The following is a 10,401-nucleotide window of genomic DNA, read 5'->3' on the forward strand; positions in this document are numbered from 1 at the left end:
ATCCTCACTGTTTCCTAATGTTCCTGGTACTGCTGAGAGCCCCTCTCCCATCCTCTCAGGCTCCCAGGCTGACACCCCACGTGTCATCCTCAGCACCACCTTCTTTCTTATCCTCCAATATCCAAACTTTCCAGGCCATTGATTTGACCTTCTATCACATCTCTTGCCTATTACCCTGTAATGAGAATGGGAATTTGAAAATCTTCCCTGCCCCTTAATAGACCTAGGGGGGGAGTTTGAAGACCTCCCCTGCTTTGAAAGTAAACTCTTCCCCCTAATAGGCTGAATGTAATCACATGGAGTCTGTGATGGAGGGAATTTGCTGAAGGGTGCAGCAGAGGCCATGGGAAGCTTCCCTGCTGTGAAGATAAACTCTATCCCCTAATAGGCTGAATGTAGTCACATGGAGCCTGTGGTGGGAGGAGTTTGCTGAAGGGAAGCAGAGCCCACAGGAAGCTGGTAGTCAGAGCTAGCAAGATGGTGGAGGAGAGAGGATGCTCAGGCAAGGAGCTAGAAAGGTTTGTGAGTAGATATTGGTCTTATATTGGTTTGTGGGAAGGCTGAAGGACACTGTGGCTCTCAGCATTATTGTGGCTTCTTAATGTCTTTGGTACTATAACGGAATCAGTTTACTGGTTTTGGGATTCGGTTCTCTGGTGTCTGAATAAATGCTTCAGTTCTATCCTCTATATGGAGAGTTTGGTATATTTTGCTATGAAACATCATGTGATACTTATAGTCACGGTCTTTATTGTGATTGGGAGAGCTATCAATATTGCATTGGCGCTACATACCCCTTGTCTCTTCTGGCACTGTTTCCATCCTGGGGCAGGCTTTATCACCTCAGGCCTAGGCTGTAGCTCAAGTCTGCTGCTTGGTCTGACTGCCATCAGTGTCTCTGCACTCTGGTCCAAACTGTTTTTTTGAAGTGACTTTTTTTGTTGTTGCAATTTTTAAAAATTACTTTATTTTTAGGTTTCAACTTTCACTTCCACAAGATTTTAAGTTCCAAATTTTCTCCCCATCTCTCCCCTCCTCCAAACCAAGATGTCATACATTCTGATTATCCCCTTATCTTCTATTTTCCCATAGAATAAGATAGATTTCTATACCTGATTCCCTGTACATCTTATTTCCCAGTTGAGCATAAAAACAATTTTTAACATTTGTTTTTAAAACTTTGAGTTCCACATTCTCTCTCATCCTTCCTCCCCACCCACCCTCATTGAGAAGTTAAGCAATTCTATAAAGGTTATACATGTGTACTCATGAAAATACTTCCATAATAATCATGTTGTGAAAGACTAACTATATTTCCCTCCATTCTATCCCACCCTCCATTTATTCTGTTCTCTCCTTTAACCCTGTCCCTCCTAAAAAGTTTTTGCTTCTGATTATCCCCTCCCCCCATATGCCCTCCCTTCTATTAAACCCTCCTCTCTTATCTCCTTCCCCACCTACTTTCCTGTAGATTTCCATCCCCAATAGAGTGTGTATATTACTCCCTTGTTAAGCCAAATCAGATGAGAGTATGGTTCACTCATTCCCTCTCACCTCCCCCACTCTTTCTTCCACTGTAAAAGTTTTTTCTTACCTCTCTTATGTGAGATAATTTACCCCATTCTACCTCTCCCTTTCTCCTTCTCCCAATATATTCCTTTTTTAACCCTTAATTTTCTTTTTTAGATATCATTCCATCATATTCAACAATGCTCTGTCCTCTGTCTGTCAGTCTGTCTCTATGTGTGTGTGTGTATGTATATATGTGTATATATGTAGGTATGTATATATATTCCTTCCAACTATCCCAATTCTGAGAAAGGTCTCATGAGTTACAAATATCATTTTTCCATATAGGATTATAAATAGTTTAACTTTAATAAGTCCCTTATGGTTTCTCTTTTCTATTTAACTTTTCAGGTTTCTCTTGAGTCTTATATTTGAAAGTCAAATTTTCTATTTAGCTCTGGTCTTTTCAGCAAGAATGCTTGAAAGTGAGCTGTGGCCGTTTCCAGATTTATCAACACATAGATGCAAAGGACAAAGTGAGAGGTCAGTGCAGTCTGGACTTTGGGACCCAGTAAGTGAGAGTGTGTGGCTTTTGCCCTCCCCTCCCCCCTCCCCGGCCAAGAAGCCGCTGAGATGCCAGCACAGCCAGCCAGCGCCATGTGGCAGCTTCAGCTCCTGGCCTGCAGAGTGTAGGGGGACCAAGCACCAGTCTGAAGGGTAATTGCTCTTGCTTTAACCTTCTTGGATCTAGATTGCAGTCTAGGGTGGAGGTCCTGGGGTGTGTGTCCAGCTTGCCAGAGCATGTGGAGACCTCAGAGAGGGCACCCATCTAATACCTCCAGCAGCTGAGAAAACCCCAGCGTTTGGGACAAAAGCTCCCCTGTCTGGTGGCAGAATCCTACTGTGGCAAAAAGCCCAGGGGCCAAGTGACTGAGGGGTGACATGACCAGGCAAAGGAAACAAAGCAGACAGAAGATTCCAACATTACACTCCTATTTTGGGGACAAAAAGTAGTTGAAGGGATTAGAAATATATATATATATGTCTATGTATGAGGGCATATGAGCATATGAATACATATGTGAATGTGTGTATATATATATATTTACAGGTATACATAGATAGAGGGTACAGGACCAATTTAACAGGAAGGGATGTTACTTAAAAGGTGAAATTAAGAGGTGAGAGAGGAATATAATGAGAGGAGATGGGGAGAGACAGATTGGGGCAAACTATCTCATACAGAAGAGGCAAGGGGAAATGGTTACAATGGAGGGGAAGAATAGGAAGGCAAAAGGGAATGGGTCAACCTTATTCCCATTGAATTTGGCTTAAGGTGGGAATGAAATACACACTAAATAGGGTATCTCACTCTCCAGGAGAGTTGGGGGGGAAGGGGATGGAGAGGGGGGATGATGGAAGGGAGGGCAGGCTGGGGGGGAGGGAAGTTGGAAGCACCCACTTTTGAAAAGGGACGGGATCAAAGTAGAGAATGGCACAAGTGGGAGGTGGGATAGGAGGGAGGGAAATATAGTCAGTCTTTTACAATATATCTACTATGTTATTGTTTGCATTAGCCAATTAGGAAGGGAGTGAATCTGGAATTCAAAGTTTTAAAATCAAATATTCAAATATATATATATATATATATGTACTATTATTAATACTATTTTACATGTAATTGGGAACTCTGCCCACCAGTGCTCCTCCTTGTCTCAGGACCACCTCCAAGGAGGGTGACTCAGATCCAAGCAAGAGAATCCTGCTTCAGCGCCAGCCAAGAGATCTCTGCAATCCCCCTCTGATCAGCTACTCAATCGCCCTGCTGTCTGTGGGTCTAGAGATCTGAAAGCAGCAGCTACCACCTCCATTGCCCCAGTGCTGGGGCTTGACTGTGCCTGTACTCTCCTCTCCTTCCTGGTGCTGAGACCAGATCATGCTCCTCTCTCACCCGGGTCCCATAGACCTTTTCTACCTACCTTCTAAGTTGTCTTTGTTGTTTGTGGGTTTAAACATATGGAAAATGTTACTTCTGCGAGTGATTCAGTTGTCCTGCTCCAGGATTGCTGGGCCTGGTTTGTGCCAGCGTGGTGGCCCATGCTGGACTGTGCTCTTCACTCAGACTGTTGCAACAAACCTTTCCTGTTGACCTTCCAGGTGGTCTTATGCTGTAATTTATTTCACTGTCAGTTTGTGGATTCTGCTGCTCTAGAATTTGTTGGAGTCATTTTTTATAGGTATTTGGAGGGGTTTGGGGGAGAACTCAAGCAAGTCCCTGCTTTTAGTCTGCCATCTTGACTCCACTCCCTTAAGTCTCCAATCTAAACCTTTACTGTCTAAAGGATTTTCCTAAAGACTATTCTGATCCTGCCCCCCTCCCCTCATAAATCCCAGTGGCCCCCTATCACCTCCAGGATGAAATAGGAAATTCTCTGTTCTGGGCTCGAAGCCCTTCATAACCTGCCTCCCCAACTTCCCGGTCTTACACCTTAAACCCCCTCTGATCCAGTGACACTGGCCTCCTTGTGGCTCCTCCCACAAGACCCTCCATCTCCAGACTCTGGGCATTTGTCCTGGCTGTCCCCAGGCCTGGAATGCCTCCCTCTTCATCTCAGCCTCCCAGCTTCCCTTACTTCTTCAGGTCCCCACTGAAATCCTACCTTCTCTAGGAAGCCTTTCCCAATCCCTCTGCACCCTGGCACCTGTCTTTGGTGGTTATTTCCTACATGTCCTCTCTGTGGCTTGTTTGTATGTAGAGGGTTGTGTGTTGTCTCCCTCAGGAGACTGGGCAGGCAGGGACTGTCTTTGACCTTTCCCAGTATCCTTAGCATTCAGAGCAGGGACTAGCATATAGAAGGTGTATAATAAATGCTTATTGACTGACATTCTGTACTAAACAGGTATTTCTCTAGTTTGTGGCTATGTTGAAATGTCAGGTAGTAAGATAAGAGGGCCACAATGGAGGGCCCAGAATGACCCTCTATGAGCTGGTGTGGCCAGGAAGCCTGGGAATAAAGAACTCCAAATACAGAAGCAGATTCAAGTTTCCCCTTTATTTTCTAGTTCACAACAAACCTGAAATTACCAGGCAGGTCCTGAGGACAAGTCAAGGAGGCTGGCAGTGAAGAGCAGGGTGACAGTCTGGGCCTGGTTCCCTTTTCCCCTTCAGCCTAGAAAGAAATCAGTGGTGATTATGAGGAGTCTATTGACAAATGTTTAACAACTGGCTCTCCAGGGTGAAAAAAGTACCTGCAGGACAAACTTTTAATTTGACTGTGCGCTACTAATATATTTCTGTCATTCTCTCTCATCTAGACAATGAACAAAACAATAAATCAAGCCCTGATCTGCAGCATTTCCCCTTTCTGAGGTGTCAGTGTTCACACTGAACATTTTGTCCAGCTGCACTTTGGGGAGCTGATGGGAGAGCTTCAGCACAGCCCTGGGCTGATGCCTCAGAGGGGTCATCACACACTGAAGGACACAGGAGCTGTGGGCCCATTTGTGCTCATTCAGTCTTCTCTCCCCCTCCTCATACAGCTCTCACAGCTCAGGCTGATGGGCTGATAAATACTTTCCAGGTCTTCCAGAGGTCCAGCCTGCACATGTCCCTGAGCGCTGCTGTGCCTACAGGTCACCCCCATGGTCATCAGAGACCTTGGATGTACAAAGGAATCCCTCCCTCCACCCACCCCCACCTGGGGAAGGAGATTGTTTTGTAACAACTATTGCTACCCGACTGCTGCAGTAAATGCCTTTTAAAAAGCTAATATCATTTAATTTGTTACTTCATAATGAGGAGCATATTTAAGGGGTTTGTTGAGCTGTACTGTTATAAAACCCCACCCCATAGGATTACCCGTAGAACCAACAGGGGAGCAGAAGTCAGCTGCCCCCAGAGACTCAGGAAAGGTAGTATAGTAGGTAGTACTGGGCAAATAGTCAGGAAGAACTGAGTTCAAATCCTGCCTCTGACACTAGCCTTGTGATTTGGGACAAGTCACTTCTCTTTGCCTCGGTTTCTTCATCTGTTAAACAAAGGGGACTTTAAGGATGTTTACAGCTCTATGTCTATGATCCAAAGATTCTCTAAACTTATGACCCAAACAGTGTCTTTCACAAATAATACACAGGACTCACTGGAGCTCTAGCCTCTATCAAGTTCATTCTTGATCTTGTCAGACAGGAAGGAGAGGGAGAAAGTTTCAGAGCAGTTAATAATCTTACTTTATTCTAATCTATTCTTCTCAAAGGGATTGCTGATAATGGGAACACCAACTCCCACAGCATTTCCTAATCACCCTTCTCCCAGAGACAGGTAAAAATATAGTAGGAGCTACAATTCCTATGGAATCCCCTAAGCCTCAGTGGGGCCAGTTGAGGCAAACACAGATTCCTCCCAAACCTTGGTGTGAGTAGATCAAGGCAGGTACATGAATTCCTCTGGGCATTACCCAAATCCCAAACGGGTTCCCCACTCACCGACCAGTGCCCACTTGCTTTATAGGGCAGGAAAGAAGACAAATTGCTAGCAATAGCCTCAGAGGTTAACTTGAGCAATATCAGCAGTCAGCTCAAGCATTGAATAACATATCACCCCATATCTCACTGTGCAAGCATAGAAACTGTTTTGAACTATGATCATGAGAATTATTATCTAGCACCTGGAAACCAGAGATTGCCATGGCCATGAATTCTGAAAAACTAAACCCTAAAATGGATAACAAATTCTTGCTTACACAGCAGGTCAAAGAAGAGTTGGAAGAGTGAGCCCAGAGGGGCGATTTACATGAAAGAGTTTGTTCCTTTGGAAAAAAGACTGAGTTTGGAGACAGACCTAAAATCAGCATTCTCTCCTTTCACCACTTGGAAGCTGTGTCCTAGGACAAGTCCCTGCCCCCTCTGAACCTGATCCTTCATCTCTCAGGGAATAACCTGTGTGCCTCCCTCTCAGGTAGTGAGAGGTTCACAAAAGAGCCTGACTGTGAAAGGGCTTGGGTCACCCGTCAAGTGTTAGAGACATTCAGGGGCTAGTGGTTTGCTCCCTGCCCTTGCAGGTCCACCTGGTTCCAGGAGGGGGCGATCTAGCAAAGCTTCTAAAATTAGGATTTGATTAAACAGTGAAAAATAACCCAAAACAGACCTTGAAGGCAGAGCAGAGCAAACACCCAGATAGGCAAAGACTTTGCTCCCTTTTCCCATTAGGATCTTAGAACCTCAGAAGGTCCCCTGGAAGGGAACACAGGGGTCATCTAGTACAACCCCTGCCAGAAGAATGAAATTCCCTAGCATCCTCCCAAATTGACACATTCCCATGGGGCAGCTCTATCTGCTAAGAAGCTTTGGCTTACAGGAGCCTAATCTTCCCTGCACCCTGAGCCCCCACTGGCTTCTGGATCTGTGCCCTGGGGTCAGTCAGAGCAATAAGGAATCCCTCCTACAAGTCTCTCCCACTCTAATACATCCTCCATTCAGTCACCAAGGAGATTTTCCCCTGCACACTCAATAACCTTCGGTGGCTCCCCATCACTCCTGGATCAAACACAAAAAGCTCTGTTTTCTTTCCAAGCCCTTGGCAACCAGCCCCCTGCTCCCCTTTTCAGTCGTCTTCTACCTCAAACCTCCCAGGTCTTCCAGCAGTGACTCTGGCCCCTGAGCTGCTCCTCCAACAAGACCAGGCACCTCTCAGGGTGGGGCCTCTCCTCTGGCCCCAGGCCTGGAATGCTCTCCCTCTTCCTCCCTCCTCTTGTCTCCTCCTGGCTTCTCTGGCTTCTCCAAGTCCAAACTAAAATCCCATCTCCTACAAGAAGTCTCTTCTGATCCCTCTGAATCCTGGAGCCTGCCCTCTGGTCATTATTTCCTACTCACCCCGTAGATAGCGTGTTTGTGCGTGTTGGTTTGCTTCTCGTGTCCCTGTTAGACTGGGAGCTTCCTGAGGACAGGGTCTGGCTTTTGCTTTTTTTTTATCTCCAGAGCTCAGTGCACACCTGGAATGTGCTGTTCAGTTGTTTCAGCCTTGTCTGAATCTTCATGATCCTATTTGGGGTTTTCTTGGCATAGATTCTAGAGTGGTTTGTAGTTTCCTTCTCCAGTTGATTTTACAGATGAGGAAACAGATGAACAGGGTTAAGTGACTTGCCCAGGGTCACACAGTGCCTGAGACCAGATCTGGACTCAGGAAGATGATTCTTCACTTCAGGCAGGGCACTCTAAGCACTGTGCCACTCATCTGTCCTTGACACATAGTAGGTACAGAATAAATGCCTATTGACTGACTGACTGTGAAGGAGAGCTCAGGTAGCCCTGCTGAAGGGCAGTGAAAATTTACTGAACTTCGTCCTTGGTCAGTCAAACTGCTTCTGAGTAGTCTCAGGAGAATCAATAGAGAAACAAGCACTGGGGAGGTCAGCAGCCTCCTCCCTCTCATCCTGGGTTGAGGTTATCCATCAGGAGCAACTCTAGTGATGGTCATGGTGACTTCCTGTCAAGTGCAGTTGACAGGAAGCTGCTAAATGTCATCTGCCTGCCTCATAGGCAACACAGGGTTTTGTAAGGGGAGCCAGGACAACAAAATCCTCTAGCTTCTATCATTTCCATCACTCTAGAACAAGTATCTTTCACCTCCCACCCCCCCTGCCCCGGGACCCACTACTTTTTGGTGCTAACTCCAGGGGACCGTTCCAGCTGCTCTAAGGGATTCCATTTGGCCCTGCTCACAATGAACTGCACAGAGGTTTCTAAAGGCTCCAGCAAATCCTGCCACCCAAGGGGCGGCCAGGTAGCACAGCAAGTAAGAGCACCCGCTCCAGTGTTGAGAAGACCTGGAGATCGAATCCTGGGCTCAGACACTTAGCACCCACCCAGAAACACCTGGCCGTGTAACCTTGAGCAAGTTACTTAACCCCAATTGCTTAGGGGTGGCCAGGTGGCTCAGCGAGTAAGAGCACCGTCTCCAGTGTCGGGATGACCTGGATCAAATCCAGCCTCAGATACTCAGCACCACACCCAGAAATAACTGGCCGTGTAACCTTGAGCAAGTTACTTAACCCCAATTGCTTTAAAAAAAAAATTTTTTTTTTTTAAATCCTGCCACCCAAGAGCCTAAGATAATTCCTTTCCTCCAAGATCTTCCCTCTATGGCTCTCTTGAATGATCAAACAAGGGGGCAGAAGTTTCAGAGGAAGCCTCAAGCTTGGGTGGGGATGAAGGGCCCCTACTGCTCTGATGTCCAGCTTTACTGGCATGTCCAGAAGTTGGCCCCCAATAGCTTTCTTATTAACCCCATGGTTCAGAAGGCACAGTCAGAGCTCTCTTCAGAAGGCATCACTGCCCTCAGGAGTGTGTCAGGTTCTGTGGCTTCTCTCTCCATTCTTAGAACACCTATTTGAACTGACAATAGGTTTTTATTTTTATTCCAAATTGCAGCTCTCCCAACATCTTGTTGAAATTTCACCAGCTGATCAGGCTGTGCATGTGTAGTAGAGTGTCTGGGGGGGACCTATAGTTCAAGTGTGAAGCCATTCTGTCAGGGCTCCCCCAGCAGGTGGCATCTCATTCCCAGCTCCCCAGGCTGGGCACTGGATGTGGCAGACCATGGAGGGGGCACAGACCCAATCTGGAAGACCCATTTCCTTCAGCAGGGTCACCCCCTCCCTTGCAGATCCTCAGCTAGGAGCAGGCTGCAGGGAGAACCCAGCTCTCTGGGGACAGTGGGTAATGCCTCATCTCAGCCACCTAAGCAGGGAGAAAGGGTGGTCCCATCCAGAGACTCACTGTATTCACTGACTCTGCAGCAGGGCATCCTCAGAGGGTTCCCTCAGGGAACCCATCAGATGTCTCCCTTTGGCTCCCTTAGAGCACCCCCTCAGGCCCATGGCTCCAGTGACTCCTCAGGTTTCTACTGGAACTCCTCCTAAAACCTGGTCAGAGGCTTGGTGGAGAATGTGTCTCCATCCCCTGCTCCCTCAGGAGAGGGACACCCTCCTGCGTCTCTTGTCTGAACCACAAGGGGGCGCTCCCTGGTCTCGTCCTTCTGCTCTCCTTCCCCTGCCTCATGGCTCTTATTTCTAGGAGGGAGCAGAGACCATGAAGGGTCCTAGCAGGGCCCGTTGGTCTCCACCCCTACCAGAAGAGATCTCTTTAGTTCTGCTGCCACCAGCTCCAGAGCTTCCCTCGGCCTTTCTTGTGGTTGTTCAGGCATCCAGCTGTGTTCCACTCTCCCTAACCCCAGGACTTTTATCTGTGGGCTCTTCTTGGCAAAGATACTGGAGTCATTTCCTTTCCCTCTCCAGTGTCTCCCATTTTATAGATGAGGAATTGAGGCAAAGGAGGGATCAATGACTTGCCCAGGGTCACACAGCTGGTCAGTGCCTGAGGCCTGATTTAAACTCTGGAAGGAGTCTTCCTGCTTCAAGGTCCAGAACTCTCTCCACTGGGCCACCTCCCTGCCCCAGCCTTCATTACAAGGGGCTTACAAGATTGGAGCTCTTTCTCCAGTTGCAGAATGTGCTAGGACAGTTCTCTTTCAGTCTGATCCTGCTGGCAGTCCAACTTCTCCAGGATGGTCAGTAAAGTCAAGGGAATGCTGAAACATGGTTCTTTCTTTTCCCTCTCTGGCAGCCACTTTCAGCACCATGGACCTAACCCCTCAGCATGAGCATGAGCTGCTCCCTGCTCCTCTGATAGAATTCCCCATAAGGACCGGAGTGGGTCCTTGCCATCACCTCCACAGAGCCCTGTCTGCCAATCCTGGACTACCCCACCCTCTGTGTTCATACTGGCTTTCCTTCAACTAGAAACTTTCCTTCAACTTCATGTGACCATGAAGCCATCTCATTTCATTCCAGTTTCTGTCTATACCAGAGCTAGATCTGGGCCTGAAACAGTACCCTG

At 47.3% G+C, this 10,401-nt stretch overlaps 1 long non-coding RNA gene across 1 annotated transcript; it reads left to right on the plus strand.

The window, feature by feature from the left end:
• The first annotated feature begins 418 nt into the window (after positions 1–418).
• Positions 419–3,486, plus strand: LOC138148364 (uncharacterized). Its single transcript, XR_011165039.1, has 3 exons — positions 419–518; positions 1,921–2,052; positions 3,211–3,486. It is a non-coding gene; the product is annotated as an uncharacterized lncRNA (long non-coding RNA).
• The last annotated feature ends 6,915 nt before the right edge of the window (positions 3,487–10,401 follow it).

Source organism: Petaurus breviceps, unplaced genomic scaffold (assembly GCF_028583685.1).
Source record: "Petaurus breviceps papuanus isolate PSGF00001 unplaced genomic scaffold, PetGlider_PUasm1.0 90823, whole genome shotgun sequence".
NCBI lineage: Eukaryota > Metazoa > Chordata > Mammalia > Diprotodontia > Petauridae > Petaurus > Petaurus breviceps.